Source organism: Coregonus lavaretus, assembly GCF_964263955.1.
Source record: "Coregonus lavaretus genome assembly, contig: SUPER_35_unloc_1, whole genome shotgun sequence".
Taxonomy (NCBI): Eukaryota; Metazoa; Chordata; class Actinopteri; order Salmoniformes; family Salmonidae; genus Coregonus; species Coregonus lavaretus.
The window spans coordinates 2052464-2075050 of NW_028167181.1; the positions used below are offsets into that span (position 1 = coordinate 2052464).

Consider the following 22587-nt stretch of genomic DNA (forward strand, 5'->3'; position numbering starts at 1 on the left):
ATATGCCATTTAGCAGACGCTTTACAGTTTTTCTCAATTGCTAAAACACTAACCCTATTGTCTGAACCAAATGCTCAGTTGCCTGAACCCACTGATTGAATCAATCACTCTTTTGGCAAAACCATAAGCACTTTTCACCTGTTTAGACATAACTTGCCAACACATTTTCATTGTGATGCACCCGTGCTGCATAATGGTGAGCACAGGTGACAAAAGTCAAACACAATTAGAGCACAGGTGTCACCACTTGAACACAACAACTCAAAATTGATCACACTTGTGGCTAATGATGTGAGGGAACATATACAGTAAGCCAGTTCAGAGAGCACTGGTTTGTGAGGCCCTACAATGGATAGAAATCTGAGAGGAAGAGTTCGTGTGAGAGGAGGTCGAGGTGGTCGAGGTGGTCAGCGAAGACAAAGAACAGTAATATCTGATGAAATCAGAGCTACTGTGATTGACCATGTTCTTGTCCATGGTATGAGCATGAGGGAGGCTGGACAAAGGGTACAACCAAACATCAGTAGATTCACTGTGTCCACCATAATCCGAAGATTTAGAGAAGAGAACAGGTAATTACCTTTTATTTGACATTATAGTACAGTATGTAAATGTTGACAGCAATTACTGTATGACATACTATATACTGTACCACAGTATACTGTAAGTAAATATATATTTCAGTACATCACTGTACCAATGTACTGTAGTATTGTAATGGAGGGTTGGTCTAACTGTTTGTAGGCCTAGTATTCCATGTATATTTTTTGTAACTCCATGTTCTCTTTTTGTAGAATTGAAAGACTGCCACATGGGGGTGGGAGGACAGGTATGTTCTCCCCACACCAAGAGACCCTAATTGTTGATATGGTCCGTGAGAACAATGCCATTAAACTGAGCGAAATTCAGCAGAAGATCATTGAGGACCATTTAAATTTTGAGGGTATCAACAGTGTCAGCCTCTCTACTGTTGATCGTGTCCTCAAGCGCAACAGACTGCGCATGAAACAGCTATACAGAGTGCCCTTTGATCGCAACTCAGACAGAGTCAAAGAGCAAAGATTCCAGTATGTACAGGTTGGCATATATCCAGACACATTCAATGTTGATTACTCTAAGTAGTGATTTACTGTAGTGGCCTAAATCACTTTTTCCGTATCACTTACAAAACTATATCTATTTCTACAGAGGGTTTTTCAACTGGATGCAATGGAAAGACCCCATCAATACATCTACATGGATGAAGCTGGGTTTAATCTCACCAAAAGGAGAAGGAGAGGCCGTGATGTGATTGGCCATCGGGCCATTGTTGGTTTTCCTGGGCAGCGTGGTGGCAATGTCACATTATGTGCTGCCATCAGCAATCATGGGGTTGTCCACCATCATGCCAACCTGGGGCCCTACAACACTCACCAGCTCCTCTTTTTCCTCAATCACATGCGAGATGCTTTGTTAGGGCAGCAGGATGAGCATCCCATCTATGTTGTTGTTTGGGACAATGTGAGTTTTCACAGAGCCCTCCAGGTTAGAGAGTGGTACAATATGAACCAAGGTTTTATCAATCTTTGCCTTCCACCGTACTCCCCTTTCCTAAACCCCATTGAGGAATTCTTCTCCTCATGGCGGTGGAAGGTATATGAACGCCAACCTCACACCAGGGTAAATCTCCTGCAAGCCATGGGACTTGCCTGTGGTGACATAGGTGTGGAGGCATGCCAAGCCTGGATACGGCATGCCAGGGTTTTTTTCCCCCGTTGCCTGGCCAGACAAAATGTGGCCTGTGATGTGGATGAAGTCCTGTGGCCTGACCCAGTACGGAGACATGATGCTGTGGCTGAGTAATGCACTTATTTGTATATTTTTGTACTTTATTTTTACATGGGCTTACTGTACACAAGTGGCAAACGCATAAGATTTCTGTTTGTTTTTACAAGTGCTACATGTAAATGCACAAGATTTCTGTTTTGTCTTTTTGTACAAGTGCTAAATGCACAGGTTTTTTTTGTTTTGCAACATGCACTTAGCCTACAGTGAACAATAAACATTTATTTCTCCAGCTTCATGTCCTGAGCATTGTGTTTTCTATTTTTCTACGTAGTGTTTAGTGACTGTTCAGTAGTGTTTTTAATTTTGATTGACTCGGGGCACGATTTGACAACATAGTTCAGTTTTGAGCACAGATTGAACTGTTTTGAGGTGAAAGTTTGGTTTTGCAAGAAGAGTCTGAGGTTTTGTGAATGTAGCTTGAAAATTGGGTTTTGTGTTCACAGTTAAGAGAAAAGGAGAGCAGCTTTCAAGAAATGTGTCTTAGCAATCGAGAAAAACTGTATTCAAACCGACTTACAGTCATCCTTGCATACATTTTTAAGTATGGGTGGTCCCAGGAATCAAACCCACTATGCTGGCGTTGAAAACTCCATGCTCTAGCAACTGAGCTACAGAGGATCACAGAGGTACAGAGGTAACGCCTCGTTAGCGTGCTACAATGCACAGTGAATTCCAACAGGTCCCAGTGACACCACTTCCATCACCCACTCACTCGTCTTGTGACACCAGAAGAGATTATGATGCATGACAATAGAGTGTGCATTACAAGCTAGTGGGCCCACGAGAACTAATAAAACACTATTCTTTCCATGAATGTTCTGGAACTGGAACTGTTTAGGTATGTAAAATATGTTGACTGTGTCTGTAGCCTAAAGTTCTGTTGATTCTGTTGGTTCTAGCTCTGTCTACAAGTGCCTAAGCTAATATGTGTCCCTCACATTTCTAGAGAGTGAGGTATGTTGTGCATTTCTCACATTGCTCGTCAGTCGGGAACCAAAATAATGATTAAAAGTACAAAAAAGACCTTGTCCGTCAAGACATTGCAGAACTATTCCAGCCTTACAGTACCAGCTCAGTTGTCACGCCCTGACTCAGAGGACGCTTGTATGTTGAGTCAGGGTGTGTATTTTCCTTGCTGTGTTTGTCCATGTTGTGTTTTCTAGGTTTAGATCTAGATCATCTAGATCTATGTTGGCCGGTGTGGTTCCCAATCAGAGGCAGCTGTCGCTCGTTGTCTCTGATTGGGGACCAAACTTAGGTAGCCTATTGGCACTAGGGGGTTGTGGGATCTTGTTCCGTGTTAAGGTATGTTGTGTTGTGCTGCCTTGGACTTTTGTTATTTTGTCGTTGTGTTTGATATTCAATAAACATGTACGCATATCACGCTGCGCCTTGGTCTGACCCGTCTGTAAGCGAACGTGACAGAAGATCCCACCAAACGAGGACCAAGCAGCGTGTTCAGGAGCAAACGCCAGGAATTCAACAGGAGGTTACATTAGTAGATGTCCTCCTCGGTTGGGGGAGAATTACGGAGGAGGAGGCCGTCCGTTACCGGAAGGCGATAAAGGAGGATGCCCAGGTAGGAGAGGAGAAACGGCGCCAACAGTGCCGACGACGGAGACCCGAGAGGCAACCCCAAGAACATTTTTTTGGGGGGGCACCCGGTGTGGACGACGCAGCAGGAGGCCGTTAAAGGGCGGATCTGCAGGTTAGGAGAGGAGGCCACCATGTTACGGGGTCTATTGGTTCAGAGGGAGCAGGAGTTATTCGGTCAGAGGGAGGCGCTACAGGAGGCTATAAGGAAGAAGGAAAGTGTAGAGGCACGGCGAGAGGAGCTGGTTAGGCAGCAGAAGGAGCGGGGGTTAATAAAGGAACCCAGTCCCGCTCCTCGCACCAAGAAAGTGGTGCGTGTCGCCAGTCCGGTCCGGCCCGTTCCTGCTTCCCGCACTAAGCCAGTGGTGCGTGTTCCCTGTACGGCCCGACCCGTTCCTGTCCCTCGCACCAAGCCAGTGGTGCGCGTCGCCAGCCCGGCCCGGCCTGTTCCTGTCCCTCGCACCAAGCCAGTGGTGCGCGTCGCCAGCCCGGCCCGGCCTGTTCCTGCCCCTCGCACCAAGCCAGTGGTGCGCGTCGCCAGCCCGGCCCGGCCTGTTCCTGCCCCTCGCACCAAGCCAGTGGTGCGCGTCGCCAGCCCGGCCCGGCCTGTTCCTGCCCCTCGCACCAAGCCAGTGGTGCGCGTCGCCAGCCCGGCCCGGCCTGTTCCTGCCCCTCGCACCAAGCCAGTGGTGCGTGTCGCCAGTCCGGCCCGGCCTGTTCCTGCCCCTCGCACCAAGCCAGTGGTGCGTGTGTCCAGTCCGGCACGGCCCGTGCCTGTTCCACCGGTGCCTGGTCCGGCACCGGTCAGCTGCTCCACTCCGGAGCCAGAGCAGTCCGCTCCACCGGCGCCCAGTTCAGCTCCGGTCAGCTGCTCCACTCCGGAGCCAGAGCAATCCGCTTCACCGGGGTCCAGTCCAGCTCCGGTCAGCGGCTCCAGTCCGGAGCCTGTGAAGTCCGCTCCACCGGTGCCCGGTCCAGCTCCGGTCAGCGGCTCCAGTCCAGACCCAGACGTCAGCCCCTCTCCAGATTCGGGGTCTCCCACACCAGGGTCCAGACAGGGCTTGGTACTTCGTGGGAGGAAGGAGAGGGGAAGCAGCGCCCCGAGGTCCAGACCAGACCAGGGGCGCAACAGGGAGGCAGAGAGTAAGTGGTCGTCACGCCCTGAGCCGGATCCGCCTCCGAGGCGGAATGTCCACCCGGCCCCTTCCCTGTTATGTTTATGTTGTGCGGTCGGAGTCCGCACCTTTGGGGGGGGGGTACTGTCACGCCCTGACTCAGAGGACGCTTGTATGTTGAGTCAGGGTGTGTATTTTCCTTGCTGTGTTTGTCCATGTTGTGTTTTCTAGGTTTAGATCTAGATCGTCTAGATCTATGTTGGCCGGTGTGGTTCCCAATCAGAGGCAGCTGTCGCTCGTTGTCTCTGATTGGGGACCATACTTAGGTAGCCTATTGGCACTAGGGGGTTGTGGGATCTTGTTCCGTGTTAAGGTATGTTGTGTTGTGCTGCCTTGGACTTCACGTTTCGTTTTGTTTGTTATTTTGTCGTTGTGTTTGATATTCAATAAACATGTACGCATATCACGCTGTGCCTTGGTCTGACCCGTCTGTAAGCGAACGTGACATCAATAAGTCAATAATGTGACTGTGACAGCCAGATAACATTAGGTGCAAGCCAGGGTTATTTGTTGCTTCCCTTGTAAAGGAGGTGATTGTACAGGAAAGAGGACCATTGCTGCAAACAAAAGCTTGGCTATCTGCTAACACAGTGTAGTACAACAGGCCATCTCCCTCCCCGCCCCAGTCCCTGCTCAGGTCAGTTATAAATAGGACTATAACTCAGGAAGGAGGATATTTGGATTCTATTATCTTCCTAGAGTCTCATGTTTCCGTTCCTCTGAGGACAGTGAATGGAGACTGTGGTGGTTCTGAGAATCTGTGATTTTCATTCTAGAGTCTAGTAGTGCTATGTGGTGTCATTGGCCAAGTGCCCACATCGGATGTGCGTAATTCTGAGGACATCCGATGTTCAACAGATTATATCCATGCCAACAGATCAAACTTTGAAGACTTGATAACAGACTAACAATTGGGACTGACTAGACAGTACATAAAACTGGGCTACCTACTCAGTCTGACAACAATGCAAACGAAAGCACAATATCTAGTTAGCCGTTGCTAGGTACTAGCATATAATCAATCAGGTCAGTAAACAACAGTCCAGGACAATGTCTTCTATTGAAGACGTCTGCCTCATACTGTACAGAGTACAATAACAACACATGAAGTGCAGCCATGCATTGCAGGAGGTCAACTGTAACCCTACTGCTAGCAGCAGCTGCAGACCGTCAGACCACAATGACCAATCAGAGATCAGAAAGGCTGCCCCTCAAACGGCCTCTCAACCAATCAAGGCCAAGTAAAACCTATTTTTAAATGGTTTCCACCCACTTGGAGAGGAGAGGCTTAACAACCAACCACAGAGAGACACTGAAACACTCATGCTACAGCTAAACACATCTGTTTTTAGTTAACACAGGGAAAGTGCCTTATAGGAATGCATGGGGCAGGGTCACCCAGTACAAAAATCGCTGAAATTCTTACCTCTGCTTCACCATGGTTGCTCGTCTTGTTTTCTTGAATCGACAATACAGAATGTCCTTAAGGGGAGAGAGAAGACCTCATCCTCTTTACAACCAGGCACACCCCAGTCCTGTGGAGAGAGAGAGAGAGAGAGCGAGAGAGAGAGAGAGAGAGAGAGAGAGAGAGAGAGAGAGAGAGAGAGAGAGAGAGAGAGAGAGAGAGAGAGAGAGAGAGAGAGAGAAAAAAAGTCTAACTTTGACACACCAGAGGAGCTTTGAGAGCAGCACTGCCAGACAGTGTGACTGAGTGGAGTTCCTGGTGCTGTGGTATGGAGCGGGGGAATGAGTGGAGACTAGAGCTATGTGAGGAAGTGACTGGACGATGTGAGTAAGAGGCTCAGAACACCACTGACTGGAGAGAGGGGGAAGAGAGAGAGGGGGAGTAACACAGATAGAGGAGGAAGAGAGAGAGGGGGAGTAACACAGATAGAGGAGGGAGAGAGAGAGGGGGAGTAACACAGATAGAGGGGGAAGAGAGAGAGGGGGAGTAACACAGATAGAGGAGGAAGAGAGAGAGGGGGAGTAACACAGATAGAGGAGGGAGAGAGAGAGGGGGAGTAACACAGATAGAGGAGGAAGAGAGAGAGGGGGAGTAACACAGATAGAGGAGGAAGAGAGAGAGGGGGAGTAACAAAGATAGAGGAGGAAGAGAGAGAGGGGGAGTAACACAGATAGAGGAGGGAGAGAGAGAGGGGGAGTAACACAGATAGAGGAGGGAGAGAGAGAGGGGGAGTAACACAGATAGAGGAGGGAGAGAGAGAGGGGAGTAACACAGATAGAGGAGGAAGAGAGAGAGGGGGAGTAACACAGATAGAGGAGGAAGAGAGAGAGGGGGAGTAACACAGATAGAGGAGGGAGAGAGAGAGGGGGAGTAACACAGATAGAGGAGGGAGAGAGAGAGGGGGAGTAACACAGATAGAGGAGGGAGAGAGAGAGGGGGAGTAACACAGATAGAGGAGGGAGAGAGAGAGGGGGAGTAACATACAGAGAGACAGACAGAGAGAGAACTATAGAAAAAAAGGAGAGAGACAGAGAGACAGAGAGAGAGAGAGAGAGAGAGAGAGAGAGAGAGAGAGAGAGAGAGAGACGAGAGAGAGAGAGAGAGAGAGACAGAGAGAGAGAGAGAGAGAGAGAGAGAGAGAGAGAGAGAGAGAGAGAGAGAGAGAGAGAGCGAGAGAGATAAAGAGAGAGAGACAGAGAGACAGAGAGAGTGAGAGAGAGAGAGAGAGAGAGAGAGAGAGAGAGATAAAGAGAGAGAGACAGAGAGACAGAGAGAGAGAGAGAGAAAGAGAGAAAGAGGGAGTAACACAGAGAGAAAGGGAGCACCGCCCACAACCACACACACTAAATAAGCATGGAGACAACGGTGCCAAACTACAAACTAACATCTTCTGAAAGAACATAACAATGTCCTCATCATCATTTGTTGAATAATCATGCTATTGTCCACTCCAATTAGAGTTGTGATATAATTGGTGTCTCTGGTCAGCAATGAGCCCCCTCTCCTCCCTTAACATGCTATGGCCTCTCTGACACTGCCACACTGAGGCACCATGGGAAACCTGTCACAACATATTACATTGCGCAGAAAGACATTACTTCTACGATGTGACCACTGACCACACTCTTAGAGGGAGGCCAGATCACTGAAGTCCACATACGTCAAATAAAACATAAGCTAAAACATTCTAGGCATTCTCGACCGGACCGACAACCATACAAAATGCACTGCATACCAGTCATGTCCAAGTTGACTTACTATGTAGCGACAACTCTAAAATGTTTCCAGGAAGATCATATCGGCATGATGTATTGTAAACACTAACCGCAGTCGGAGCTCAGTGTGTGTGTGCGTGGCTGTGGTGTGTGTTCGTCCCCCACAGAGCCATGAAACCCCATTCCGCTGTCCAGACTGTGGCTGTATCGCCTCCAGGGACCTGCTCCACCCATGGAGGGGAAGTGGGGGTCCCGGTCCAGCTGGGTCAACGCAAACAGAGAGGAGAGGGGGTGTGCTCTAAAGGAATCCACACCTCCATTCACCTCCATTCATTCTCACACCCTTTACTCTCCCATACAGAGAAGTCATAAAGAACTAAACCTCTCAAGTACAGATTTGTAACAAGTTCTTATTTGTATAACTAAAAAGCACCACTATAGTGCTACACTGCTACCAACAAGACCCATAACTGGACACAAACAACTCATGAAATACCACATTCTCAAAGCTCATCTTCTTCCTCTAACAAGCACTCTTCTCATTGAGTCTGTTGTAAAGACACAACATACTGGACCCAGTGGGCTGTTTAGGGATACTACTACAGTGCTCTGCTTAGTGTCCCGGCCAGATACATGACACCCAATTATACAGCGGAGAGAGAGACAGTAGTAGCAGTGTGTTGGGTTCCTCCAGTTGCCTCCAGTTGGCTGCGTCTCTGCTCGGTCTTAATGTCACAGTAATCCGTCCTCACCTTCCCCAGATAGACATTTCCTCACTGGAGTCTGTCCTCAACCTCATGGGGTCAATAGAACAAACAGGCCTGGTGGCAGATTAGCGTTGTACATTTATAGTGGTTAACCTACCTAACCTGGACAACAATGCACTGGCAACTACTGTGTCCTTGAATCAAATGGAAGATTATTTTTGTATCTTGGCCATCTTGGTTTCTTCTTAATATGGTTTGAGTATGACTGAGTCCCTTTTGAACTTTACTACTCGGCTAATGTGTCCCTGTATAGCTCCCTACTGTCTGTAGCGTAACACTCCTGCATATTATATCCTCCCAGTCCCAGTCTATTACATGAATAGGTAACTCTACAGTGTGCCAAGTCTTCAGACTGTGAGCGACCTCGAAAATAGAGTCCGTCAGTGATGAGCGATGTTGACCTCTTTGACCCATCCTAAGTTAGTTTTTCATTCCTGTGACAGAAAGCTACTGTTGGTGTTTAAAAAAATACATAATTAGGCTGGGATTGACACTGGATCATTCTAAAAACCAATTATAATCCCAGGAAATTAGGGGTCGAAAATTAACGCCTACAGACTTCGACACTGACGCCACACTGCACACCAGTTGCCGACAACACCAACAACTAGTAACTAACCTGAGACACTGAAGACAGAAATGTAGCTACTCCCCTCAGTAAGCCGTTTCTATGAGAAAAACATGACCTAAATTACACACACTCACATACTGTAACCTAACTGCATAGTGCACTGCAGGAGGACGACATAGAGGATACTACTGTACTGCCTGGAGAGGAGATGTTCCACTTGCTCAAAATAGAGCCCAGCAACATACTGTCAAGCCTGAAATAGGGCACCACTTCTATAAAGAGGAGATGGTGCTTTGCTGTCACACATTGAATGTATTCACCTTTATTATTTTCGATGCCTGTGTAATAAACAACTCAATTTATAATGTTTCTGGGAGAGCGCGTGACCCTGCATGCCCCTCCACTCAGTTTCACAGTCGTTATCCAATTATACAAATTAGGTAATTATGCAAATGTTTTGCTTACATGTCTCGATAGCCCCAAATGCCAGAGACTGGATAAACAAAAAAGCTCTGAAGAAGTCTTGAAGTCAGCATCTCCCTTTGAAAACAGGAGTGTTGACTAAGGACCCCTGTTGCGAACCCCTGAGCCAGACACACACACACACTCTTTGGAGGCACATGAACAGAGTTGAAAAGGGAAGAAGAGGCATGCTGTTTTAAGCAGGGAGCGCTGTAAACATTCAGGCTGTTTCTGTTTTGGAGCGAGCCAGTGACTAATCTGTATCAATAATGAATCAATAGAGTCACTGATCATGTGGAGGTAGGTAGTAACACACTGCTTGTGGCTCACTTATTCTACAAGGAGGGAGGAGGTGAAATGGAACAGACCTCCTGCTGTAATCAGGCACAGAGAAGACGCCTGGTTGAGATCAGAGATCCGAGTCACTGATGATGAAGGAGAAAGATTACAATGTAGCCTAGATGGTGATGAAACTGAATATGACCACTACAGGAGCTTCAACCATTTCAAAACCCATCTGTTACCTAGCAGCACTGTCGAATCTAGTTCCATCCCCCTCTCTCCCACTGTCACAGACCTAGTTTCATCCTCTAACCATGGTTTCTGCCATTCACGACAAGATCTTATTTTCTGAAGGGTTTGTCTCAGAGTATACATGGTGAGATGGTTTCCCCTATGGGCAGAGGTTAACTCCTCAGAGAGATTTGTGTGAATGAGAGTAAAAGGAACAGCAGGAGAACATCAAACCTGATTTGAAGCCTAGTAGAGATGATAAAGAGAGGAAGAAATAGCCTGACCGTAGCAGTGTTTTAAAGCCATGCCACCACAGTCAAACTAGACTGATGATAAATTAAATGTACAATTACACATAGCAGCATACCACCATATTGACTTTGTTAAGGAAGTGCAGAGAGAACGGGAGTGAGAGATGGAGAGAGAGAATGAGAGAGCGAGAGATAGAGAGAGAGAGTATTTGGAACTAAGGACTGATCACCCCAATCCACAAACGTGGAGACAAATTTGACCCCAATAACTACCGTGGGATATGCGTCAACAGCAACCTTGGGAAAATCATATGCATTATCATTAACTGCAGACTCGTACATTTCCTCAGTGAAAACAATGTACTGAGCAAATTTCAACAGACCACGTATTCACTCAGCACACCCTAATTGACAAACAAACAGACCAAAACAAAGGCAAAGTCCTCTCATGTTTTGTTGATTTCAAAAAAGCTTTTGACCCAATTTGGCATGAGGGTCTGCTATACAAATTGATGGAAAGTGGTGTTGGGGGAAAAACATACCACATTATAAAATCCATGTACACAAACAACAATGTAGCTTAAGCCCCACCCTCTTCAACATATATATTAACAAATTGGCGAGGGCACTACAACAGTCTGCAGCACCCAGCCCTCACCCTACTAGAATCTGAAGTCAAATGTCTACTGTTTGCTGATGATCTGGTGCTTCTGTCCCCAACCAAGAAGGGCCTACAGCAGCACCTAGATCTTCTGCACAGATTCTGTCAGACCTGGGCCCTGACAGTACATCTCAGTAAGAGAAAAATAATGGTGTTCCAAAAAAGGTCCAGTTGCCAGGACCACAAATACAAATTCCATCTAGACACCGTTGCCCTAGAGCACACAAAAAACTATACATACCTCGGCCTAAACATCAGCGCCACAGGTAACTTCCACAAAGCTGTGAACGATCTGAGAGACAAGGCACGAAGGGCCTTCTATGCCATCAAAAGGAACATAAAATTCGACATACCGATTAGGATCTGGCTAAAATACTTGAATCAGTTATAGAACCCATTGCCCTTTATGGTTGTGAGGTCTGGGGTCCACTCACCAACCAATAATTCACAAAATGGGGCAAACACCAAATTGAGACTGAATGCAGAATTCTGCAAAAATATGTTAAACACCAAATAATGCATGCAGAGCAGAATTAGGCCAATACCCGCTAATTATCAAAATCCAGAAAAGAGACGTTAAATTCTACAGCCACCTAAAAGGAAGCGATTCCCAAACCTTCCATAACAAAGCCATCACCTACAGAGAGATGAACCTGGAGAAGAGTCCCCTAAGCAAGCTGGTCCTGGGGCTCTGTTCGCAAACACAAACAGACCCCACACAGCCCCAGGACAGCAACACAATTAGACCCAACCAAATCATGAGAAGACAAAAAGATAATTACTTGGCACATTGGAAAGAATTAACAAAAAAACAGAGCAAACTAGAATGCTATTTGGCCCTAAACAGAGAGTACACAGTAGCAGAATGACCACTGTGACTGACCCAAATTTAAGGAAAGCTTTGCTTACAGTACCAGTCAAACGTTTGGACACACCTACTCACTCCAGGGTTTTTCTTTATTTTTACTATTTTCTACATTGGAGAATAATAGTGAAGACATCAAAACTATGAAATAACACATTTGGAATCATGTAGTAACCAAAAAAGTGTTAAACAAATCCAAATATATTTGCCTTGATGACAGCTTTGCACGCTTTTAACACTTATTTGGTTACTACATGATTCCATATGTGTTATTTCATAGTTTTGATGTCTTCACTATTATTCTACAATGTAGAAAATAGTAAAAATAAAGAAAAACCCTTGAATGAGTAGTTGCGTCCAAACTTTTGACTGGTACTGTATGTACAGACTCAGTGAGCATTGCCTTGCTATTGAGAAAGGCCGCCGTAGGCAGACCTGGCTCTCAAGAGTGTACACTGCACACAAAAAGAGGTGGAAACTGAGCAGCACTTCCTAACCTCCTGCCAAATGTATGACCATATTAGAGACACATATTTCCCTCAGATTACACAGATCCACAAAGAATTCGAAAACAAACCCAATTTTGATAAAATCCCATATCTATTGGGTGAAATACCACAGTGTGCCATCACAGCAGCAATATTTGTGACCTGTTGCCACAAGAAAAGGGTAACCAGTGAAGAACAAACACCATTGTAAATACAACCCATTTTTATGTTTATTTATTTTCCCTTTTGTAACTATTTGCACATAATATGACATTTGAAATGTCTTTATTCTTTTGGAACTTTTGTGAGCGTAATGTTTACTGTTAATTTGTATTGTTTATTTCACTTTTGTTTATTAACTACTTAACTTTCTTTGGCAATGTTAACATATGTTTCCCATGCCAATAAAGCCCTTAAATTGAATTGAATTGAATTGAGCTAGAGAGAGAGAGAGAGAAATTAAGAGACAGAGAAATAAAGAGAGGGACAGAGAGAGAGAGAGAGAGAGAGAGAGAGAGAGAGAGAGAGAGAGAGAGAGAGAGAGAGAGAGAGAGAGAGAGAGAGAGAGAGAGAGAGAGAGAGAGAGAGAGAGAAATTAAGAGACAGAGAAATAAAGAGAGGGACAGAGAGAGAGAGAGAGCAACAACACATTCCCCATGCTACTGTTAAACTCATTTTAAGAACCTGTTAGATTGGAAGACACTGACCTGCTAACAGTGTTCTTTGTCAACATTGTGTTAGTTAGCATTGTGTCACTGCATTGGCATTTGCTTATGTCCTCTTGACATAACAATGCTATGACATAGGCCTATGCTATAAATGCTATAACAGTCACTGAATGTGTATAAGCGTCTCCTGAGTAATGAAAGTACAAAAGACAAAAGACACAGCAATATCACAGTAGCCTACATCCCTATTCACCCAGAGCATGCCATGTACGTCTACACCACACAGCATCCCCAAAATGGCCGTGGTTGGCATCTTTACCAGGTTCCAGACCCCCTGCAGCTAAAATCATCTTCTCCTGATTACAGCAAAAGTGTTGGGCTCATCAGTATGTGTACAGGGAATTAGGAGAGGTAGCTTCTGAACAATAGGGTTTCTACACAGAGACAGGAATAACTGAATTTGATACACTATAGCTCCACCTGAAACTATAATGGTTTGAACTGAAGTTCAACAGTGAATTCTACTAGATGAAAAGCCGATTCTCTTCCTCAACAGTGAATTCTACCAGATTAAAAGAACATTCTCTTCACACTACGTCATGCGTCTTTGTGAAGGTGGTTACTGGTTGACTATACACAGAGCAACAGGTCCTAGTCTGGGTTAGGTAGAGAGACCTAGCTAACTGGGCTCCCGAGTGGTGCAGCGGTCTGAGGCACTGCATCTCAGTGTCACTACAGACCCCCTGGTTCGATTCCAGGCTGTATTACAACCGGCTGTGATTGGGAGTCCCATAGGGCAGCGCACAATTGGCCCAGCGTCGTCTGGGTTTGGCCAGTGTAGGCCGTCATTGTAAATAAGAATTTGTTCTTAGCTGACTTGCCTAGTTAAATAAAGGTTAAATAAAATAAAAAAAGGTATACCCATTTAGATAAAGCTATAGAAAGTGAAGTGAGGTCTATCTCGCTACGTCATCTTTTGAACGTGTTATTCAATGGATGAGCTGGGAGAGAGAGAGGCTTCACAGGTAACAAGAGGAAGGGATTTTCACAGGAGATAACACGTGCAGAGCCAACGATGACAGGAGCGATAGAGGATAGAATGTTTGCTTAAAGACAGAGGTTTTGTAAGCATCAATGTGTGTGTGTGTGTGTGTGTGTGTGTGTGTGTGTGTGTGTGTGTGTGTGTGTGTGTGTGTGTGTGTGTGTGTGTGTGTGTGTGTGTGTGGTGTATTCTGACAGAGTGGTTCTGGTGACTGAGAGCGGCTCTGGTTTCTAAAGCTGTGAGATGTAAAGGCGTCTCCCTCTCTGCAGGTGTTCCACACACTAGGGCGAGGTCATGATACAGCCAGCCACACCTACAGTAGCACTCACAAGGCTGTCCTAACTTGCAGTACACTGGCTTTTTTCACACTTGCTGAACATGTTGCTGTGCATGATTCTTACCTCTGGGGCCAGACATTTAACTCTAATGAACTCTAGGTACACATATTGTTACACCCACCCAGCAATGAGAACTCTCTTTTTCCGCAATATAAATTAGTAGTCTGAACGAGCTTCTTAAATTAGCAAATGTATACATGGCATTTTTCAATACTGTCAATTGAACCACCAACCAATGCATTAGTCCACCACACTCCCACTCACAAAGCCTGTGCCTCTGGACTATGTGATTGATGTGAGTCATTAAGTCCTATCAGGAAGAGCAACTGTCCTCTTCAAACAGAGCCCATATGTCCTGGCCAATGGCAGGGCCTGGTCCAGGACGAATGGACCAATGGCAGGGCCTGGTCCAGGACAAATGAACCAATGGCGGTGCCTGGTCCAGGACGAATGGACCAACAATAGGGTTTGGCCAGGACGAATGGGCTCTGTCACTGGCCCTCCTCTCTCTTCTCCCACCGGTGATAGGCGAATGGGTGATAGACAGAGGACATTTACAGTGGCTTGGTGGCCATGGCAACCCTGGTGATATAAGGCCCCATTAAAGTGACGGTACCTTGTTGAAATATTTACAGGTGGGCCACACTGGGGCCTCAGAGGGAGAGCCTGGCTATTTATAGTCTATCTGTCCCCTTCTCCAATGAGCAACACATATATTCACAATTGGAGGACCCCATCCATAGTCTTATCTAGGCGTCCATTATCCCGTAGCCGAGGGGACATTGACCCCTCTCTGGACTACAGTTAGTCGCTATGAGAAGCAGTTAGGCCTACTGCATTCAGACTAGGAACGCTCCTAACATTACAAATATAAACTTCTCTGAAACTCGTCTGTGTTGGCTTACATTAAAACGGAGTATCAATCAACACATCATTCTTCGAGGCAACTTACAATACATAACAGTCAGTCGTATTTCTGAAATGAAACATCATCATGAAGGGACTCAACAGGTGTGCCCATTAACAACAGAATACAACAGTGTAAAACCCATAAAGTTAGGACCTTATCAGATAGGACTGTGATTATGTGTTAAAGGCCAGCTGAAGGTTATAGGCTGAGGTGTAGGTTGGCTGAGGTTGGTGCTCAACACGTGAACACGTGCTGCGTTTAGTCAGTGTTCCCACCTCTGGGCTCAGTGGAGGAGGTTGATTAACATGTTCAAACACACCAGCTCACCTCCTCATTACCTGATAGGGAGGGAGGGAGGGAGGGAGGGAGAGAGGGAGGGAGGGAGGGAGGGAGGGAGGGAGGGAGGGAGGGAGGGAGGGTGAGGAGGCCCGGGGGGAAGGGAGAGACTGGTAAACAGGGAAAGGTCAACAAGCTGAGTGGAGTAGTGCCAAACACCCCAGAGGATCAACACATATTATGAAATACATACCCAGGCTGAGACACCCAGCGTTCTCTTGCCCACAGCATTGGGTACTGCACATAATGGCATAGCAACATGCTGCCTGCATTTAGAGTGGCTAAAACAATCCCTTGAGCCACTGTGTAATAATGACTGCCATGAGACTCTGAGACAGGGATACAGAGAGCTGCACAGCCTGCTACAGTGAGATAAGGCCAGTTAGAATGGTTCAATAATACTGAGACAGGTGAGCAGTAGACACAACACAGGAGACAACGGTACAAAAGACAACCTTCAAGTGCAGGTTAGCTTGTCAGTGATCCAGGGAGTGAGTGAAGTGATTCTTGCAGTGTGTGTGTGTGTTTGTGTGTGTGTGTGTGTGTGTGTGTGTGTGTGTGTGTGTGTGTGTGTGTGTGTGTGTGTGTGTGTAACTCTACTTGTGGGGTCCCCACAAGAATAGTAAATGAGCAGAAATTTGACCAACTGGGGACATTTTGTTAGTCCCCACAAGGTCAAATGCTATTTCTAGGAGGTTTAGGGTTAAGGTAGAATTAGTGCTAGAATTAGGTTTCGGGTTAGGGTTAGGAGTTAGGGTTAAGATTAGGTTTTGGGGTTAAGGTTAGGGGTTATGAAAAATAGGATTTTGAATGGTTATATGGTTAGTTAAATAATACTGTGTGTGTGTGCGCGCGCGTGCACATTTTCAGTAGAACAGTACCATTGTAGCAGAACTTCCACATACTTTTCCACAGACGTTATCCCCATGTAGCTGTACAGAACAAAGCCCAGGAGTCAGGAGGGGAGTAGGTCGATCTCTGATGGCAACATGGATAAGCCCCTGACCTATTCCCAAAGGACAATGGGCTCTTTCTGAGATAGGAGTTTGTTTAGTGTGGGCACATCCATCTATATCTCTGCTGCTGCTTCCTCTGTAACTTGTTTGCATGCTGCCTCGCCAAAAGGAGATGAAAGGGTTGAGTGTTTGCATGAATGAGAGACAGCGGGGGGATAGAGGGATGACGAGGTGGAGGGATGGAGGGAGAAATTAATGGAGAAATGGAGGAAGAAGTTTCAAGTTTTATTAGTCTTATGTAAAGGATACACATTGTTTACACTACACTGTCCAATCAAATGCTTACTTGCAGGTTCCTTCTCAACAATGCAACAACAATAAGAAATAATAAAAGATAAGAATACGAAAATAAAGTAAATGGCTCAGTAGAATAGAATAAACATTTTAGCATAAGTATAATACAGGAAGGTACAATCTATATAACAATATTTACATGTGTTATGGGGGAAGGGGGGATTGGGGGCCATGTGTTTAAATTGTGCAGTATTAGCAATAGTAAATAAGAGTCTGGTAGCAGCAGAGATGCAGGGATGACTAGCATAGCATGGCTGTGATGTTGGTAGAGCCGTTATCAGAAGGGATGGATAGCGCTAGGCCTCGCCACGCTCTCATCATGTCATTAACCAGATCAGATCAGAGAAGGAGTTAAGAGGTTTGGACTCAACAAGGCACATTACTGCTGTTGCGCCTGTTTTTGAACTGCCGTAGTGTTATGATATGAATCTTCCCTCTCCAGTCAGTCTCCCCATTAGACACCATGCTGTTCTATAGATGGAGAGTATGCTTTAGGTCGTTGGAGGTCATTTTAGGTCGTTGGACCTGCAATTTGTGATGTATCCTGAGACAAAAACAAGCTATGGTGTCTGTAACTTAGCTTAGTCAAAAGAGAAGCAAATTCAAGAAAAAAGTAAACACAGGTACAAGTAAACGTGACTGTAGTTACCTGAGAGAAGGAAAAATCTACCTTTTAGGAATACGCCATGTCAAATAGGAGACAAACACACTAAAAAGCTTGACAGCTTCTTAATTATTCTCAATAAGTGGTAATCAACAGTAGACAATAAGAGGTACTTAACCGAAAGATCGCTGGTTCGAATCCCTGAGCCGTTAAGGTGGAAAAATCTGGCGTTCTGCCCTTGAGCAAAGCAGTTAACCCCCAACAACTGCTCCCCGGGTGCCGATGACATGGATGTCGATCAAGGCAGCCCCCCGCACCTCTCTGATTCAGAGGGGTTGGGTTAAATGCGGAAGACATATTTTGGTTGAATGCATTCAGTTGTGAAACTTACGAGGTATCCCCCTTTCCCTTTACTTAGTGGAGACTTTCAGTTCAATCAACAGTAGATAATAGAGTTACTTAGAGGAGACTTTCAGTTCAATCAACAGTAGATAATAGAGTTACTTAGAGGAGACTTTCAGTTCAATCAACAGTAGATAATACAGGTACTTAGTGGAGAATTTCAGTTCAAAAGTTGCATAACAGTTGTATTAAGGTTCAGAGATATAGGCGACAGTCAGTCATCCCCAGCGGATTAGGTTAAGACTATGTTAACAACATGTTAATAACTCCAGCAAGTGGCCCTCTCTACACGGCTCCCTTGTTCTCACTGACCCCTCACTGGGGTCGCCAGACGGGGCTGGGAGGGTGGTAAGGGGGGTGTAATCCCAAACATGGGACAGTGCTAAGCCTGAGCCGGGCTGAGTCCATGGCCAGGGTGAGAAACTGGGAGAAAGGGAGACAGGTCGGTCAGTGGGCCAGTGAGTTGTCACAGCCACAGCTGTTGGCATGGTGACTGTCCCAGACACCTGTTCCTTCCCTGTTCCAGTCACATGGTGGCCTAGTTTTATGCTACCTCATGCTGCCCTGCATGGCTGGTCAGTTTGTTCCCTGGCCTAGTCAGAGAGATGTTTTTCAAAACAAACTTAACTGAGCATGCCCTCTGTGCGTGTTGAAAAAGCAGCATATTCTGCAATGTTAACAACAGCCTGTCAGGTTAATCGGAAGGACCTCAAACTCAAGGATCACTAGTTAGAAGCACTCTCAGCTGCTTGTGCCATCTGATTGACAACCACCCATGACGTAGAGAGAACACCAACTGTTCACTGACACACACATATCTTATGAAGTGTCGTACCATATGTTATAAATAGTCAATTGGAGTTGATGAGTACACGATTATATTTGTACCTCAGTGCCCTGGGTAAACAGTGTTACATGATACTCCGTCCTATCCTGTATGGAGTTATGTCTCCTATCTTCAACCGTATAATCCATAGGGTATAACTTTGTTCTGTACGTGTGTATGTGTATGCGTGTGTACTGTGATCTCATGCCATTCCCAGATGAACTAACCTGCGATGATAATTCACTAGTCTCACCATTACCAGGGCTCTACAGTGCGACCATTTTACTCGCATATGCGTCTAAATATTTTGCTGTGCGACCTGGAATTTTTATTTAGGAGCACCAGTGAGCCTAGAAAAATTAAGGATTCTAGCAAATAACTGTCATTGTGCTCCTAAATGTCTTTGTGTGCGCCTATATTTTTCAACTTAGGCACACGCGTGCACCTTGTAATACAAGTTCAGCATAGATCCCTGACTACACTCTGATCTTACATGACCGTCTGAGAATAGCTTGGGTTAGCCCTTCAGGTCTCACTGTAGACCGAAGTGGTCGAACCAGACATTCCACTATGTGAAATTAAACCAGCTGGCCCTGTGTAATGCTCCATTGACATGCATGTCAGAGATTTAAAGGGACAACCCTCCACATTGCCTCCTCACCTGACCTGATCATACACATGTGGTAACTTAGCAGAAAAACTCCTTACTTTTCCAGTGCATTCACGTGTTACAAAGCCAATTTCTTGCTATATAAAGTCTCAGTCCCCTGCTATGTTGACATGGTGCTATGAATTATTTGTTTACGTAGGGTATAGGCCCTATATCATAGCCCTCTCTCAATGCAAGGTGCCTCAGTTGGAGCGATGAGGCTTGTGGGATATGACCTCACTAGTCTGTGTGGTTAAAGATCACAAGGCAGAGCATCTTAAAGCTGTGCCATATGAAGGTGAGGTGTGTGTCAAGTGCAGTGGAGGCTGGTGGGAGGAGCTATAGGAGGACGGGCTCATTGGAATGGCTGGAATGGAATCAATGGAACAAAGTCAAACATGTGGTTTACATGTGTTTGATGTGTTCCATTTATTCCATTCCAGTCATTATAATGAGCCCGCCCTCCTATAGCTCCTCCTACCAGCCTCCACTGGTCAAGAAGACCTCACTACCTTCTCTCTTTAGGTTGTGTGTGTGTGTAGGAACAGAGTGCCATTCTCATTGGGCTGGAAATCCACATGGAAAATGCATGCAGATGTAAACACAAGTACACAAACAGATGCTACATACTGTAAAATCCTAATTACAAGTTCACAATTCAGATTAGCCTAGTTATTCAGCACATACTGTACTTTTCATGACATCAACCCTCATATATACAGTAATCAGGACAACTGAGCCTGGTATCAACTCTTCCTACTATTATACAGAAACAACACTTGAGCGGGAAATCAGGTCAATTTAGTCAGTGTGCTGGAATTAAACACTGTCTGTAACATCCACTGAGAGTTCCCAGGAGTAAATGAAATGAAAGGACTTCGAAAAGCTTTGCCCTCTGTGTGTATTTTCTAGAGCCAATGCCAACCCAACTTCCACAGTGAGTGTGCTGACAGTTTGAAATCACCAAAGCATCATAAAAAAAATCCTGAAACTGTTCACTTCAAATACACTGCATATAGCAAACAGTTTTGACTTGTGTTCAAATCAATTTGCATCAACACTGATTTTCCTATAACAACTTTGATGTAAAACAATCCCTGTATAGGAATGGTCCACACCATTGAGGTATAAAGGATGGTCCACACCCAACCAGACTGTAAATAAAATATGGTCAACCATGAAACATTGATGGTGTCTGTTTGAATGTGATCCCATGAGGTAGTAACCCAATACCCTGACCTCTTCATCATGGAAAGATGATTAGAGTACCAGTCCTGTCCAAAAATCATTTAAAAAATACCCTCTTCATTCTACCATGTTTTGTTTTCCAAGTATGCTGAAGTTGGAAGAGGTGTGTGTGTGTGTGTGTGTGTGTGTGTGTGTGTGTGTGTGTGTGTGTGTGTGTGTGTGTGTGTGTGTGTGTGTGTGTGTGTGTGTCACTTATCTGTTAACCTCTGCAGAATGAATAGCATATAGTAGGCTACAAATAATTATGTATACAGTTACAGTAGATGCCAAATGTACTTTGTGTTCTTGGCTCTGACTAAACACATTAGCCTGGGCCCCACAGCATTAACATGTGGATAACTTCAGCAATAAAGGTTTGCAAAATGTCACGTGAGGCACAATAAAGGTGAATGAAAGGTGAAAGATTGTGTCCAGGCATTTGCAAGAATCAAGCCGTATAGACAGATACTTTTCAACTTGTTCTGAGAAATGGCAAGTCCCCCAAATGTGCCCAGGACTCAGTTGACTAGTCACTCTGACATAAATGTTTTTAAAAAAGACAACCCCATGATAACAACCGAAATGTAAACGTGTCACATTATGCCTTGACTGTGTCAGAGTCCCTGTCACTTGACATGTCAAGCAGCAAAATACATGAACAATGTCTTGTCAAGTTATTTACTTTTCTAAAATCCGCAATTTACAAACAATACATTAGTTGTAGTGTATTTATGTGTAAGAAAACCAACTGAAATATCGTACCGTAGCTGAGTCTCAGAAGTGCAAATAGCCGACTTCGTGTAACAACACCGCACAGCTTCAAGATGCGGAGCGAAAGCAACCTTTTACCCTACTTTCCTATGAGCGTCTTTCCAACACCAAAGTACATAACCCTCTTGAAAAGCACTAATTCTCCAGCAGAACGTTGTTCAATTTCCTTGGTTTAATGTCGCTTTCTATTAGAAAAGTAAAGGTATAAGCTGCTTAGCTAACAAGGTCACCAACCAGTCAGTTCGAGACTGCTTACTGTACGTACTGTATACCTAGGTGAGCGTCGCGAGCGCGTTAAGCTTAGGCTCCTCCCTCTTTGTGTCCACCGCACAGTTTGTGAACGTGAGAGCAGTGAGAGAAGTCAATGCACTGTGAATGATTGCCCTTCACACAATTGTTTTCTATACAAAACAAGGATTTTAGCCCTGTATTTCAACACCTCTTTTTTATCCTACCTAGCCCATATTGTCAAAGGACTAGGCTATTCCATCCTAAACAATAATAATTGAATGGCAATGTAAAACCATATAAACAGAGACAACTATGTTCACCCAAGTCCTGTTAGGAGATCAACAACCATGACTGAACAGGCCTATTAACAGTGTCACCTGTTTTAAGGAGCTCTATGCCAGCTGCCATTCTAGTCACAGGGGCCGAGTTGGAGCAGCACTGTGTATGTATGGCTAATTGCCATGTTATTAGTCTCTGGTGTAAACACGAGGTCATCCTGTGTTCTTGGTCGATGGCAGCCTAAGTAGCCTTCTCATAGCGGGTGAGGAATTGGCATTTTAGAATACGTTTATTTGCACATTGTGTATTGTGAAAAGTATATACACACATGTATAATTTCATTTTCTTTTTCTTTACATAAAAATACTGTCTATTCTGAACGTTATGGTTACCTGATACCTTTGTAAACAACCAACTCATTGTGTATTTATTATTACTTTTATTATGACGTGTTTTTTTCTTTTATATTATTTCTCAATTTTTTCTCTCTCTGCGTTGTTGGGAAGGGCCGGTAAGTAAGCATTTCACTATTAGTCTACACCAGGGGCGGTGTGTTCATTAGGGCGATATGGGCGACGCACTGCCAAACGGGAAAAGGAAGGGATTTTTTTCTAATCAATTATATGACGGCAACAGTAGTT

At 45.1% G+C, this 22587-nt stretch overlaps 2 protein-coding genes across 3 annotated transcripts in view; one reads left to right on the forward strand and one right to left on the reverse strand.

Moving 5' to 3' along the window:
- fhip1aa (FHF complex subunit HOOK interacting protein 1Aa) overlaps positions 1 to 21699 on the reverse strand; it is a 44100-nt gene extending 22401 nt beyond the window's left edge. Inside the window, exons 1-2 of the mRNA XM_084188629.1 lie at positions 21428 to 21699; positions 6022 to 6130 (exon numbers count right to left, since the gene is read on the reverse strand). The gene's annotated coding sequence lies outside the window, so the exon portion shown is untranslated. The remainder of the gene's footprint in view (positions 1 to 6021; positions 6131 to 21427) is intronic.
- Positions 1 to 22587, forward strand: part of tmem154 (transmembrane protein 154) — a 633868-nt gene that overhangs the window by 609612 nt on the left and 1669 nt on the right. The gene's annotated exons all lie outside the window — the stretch shown is intronic.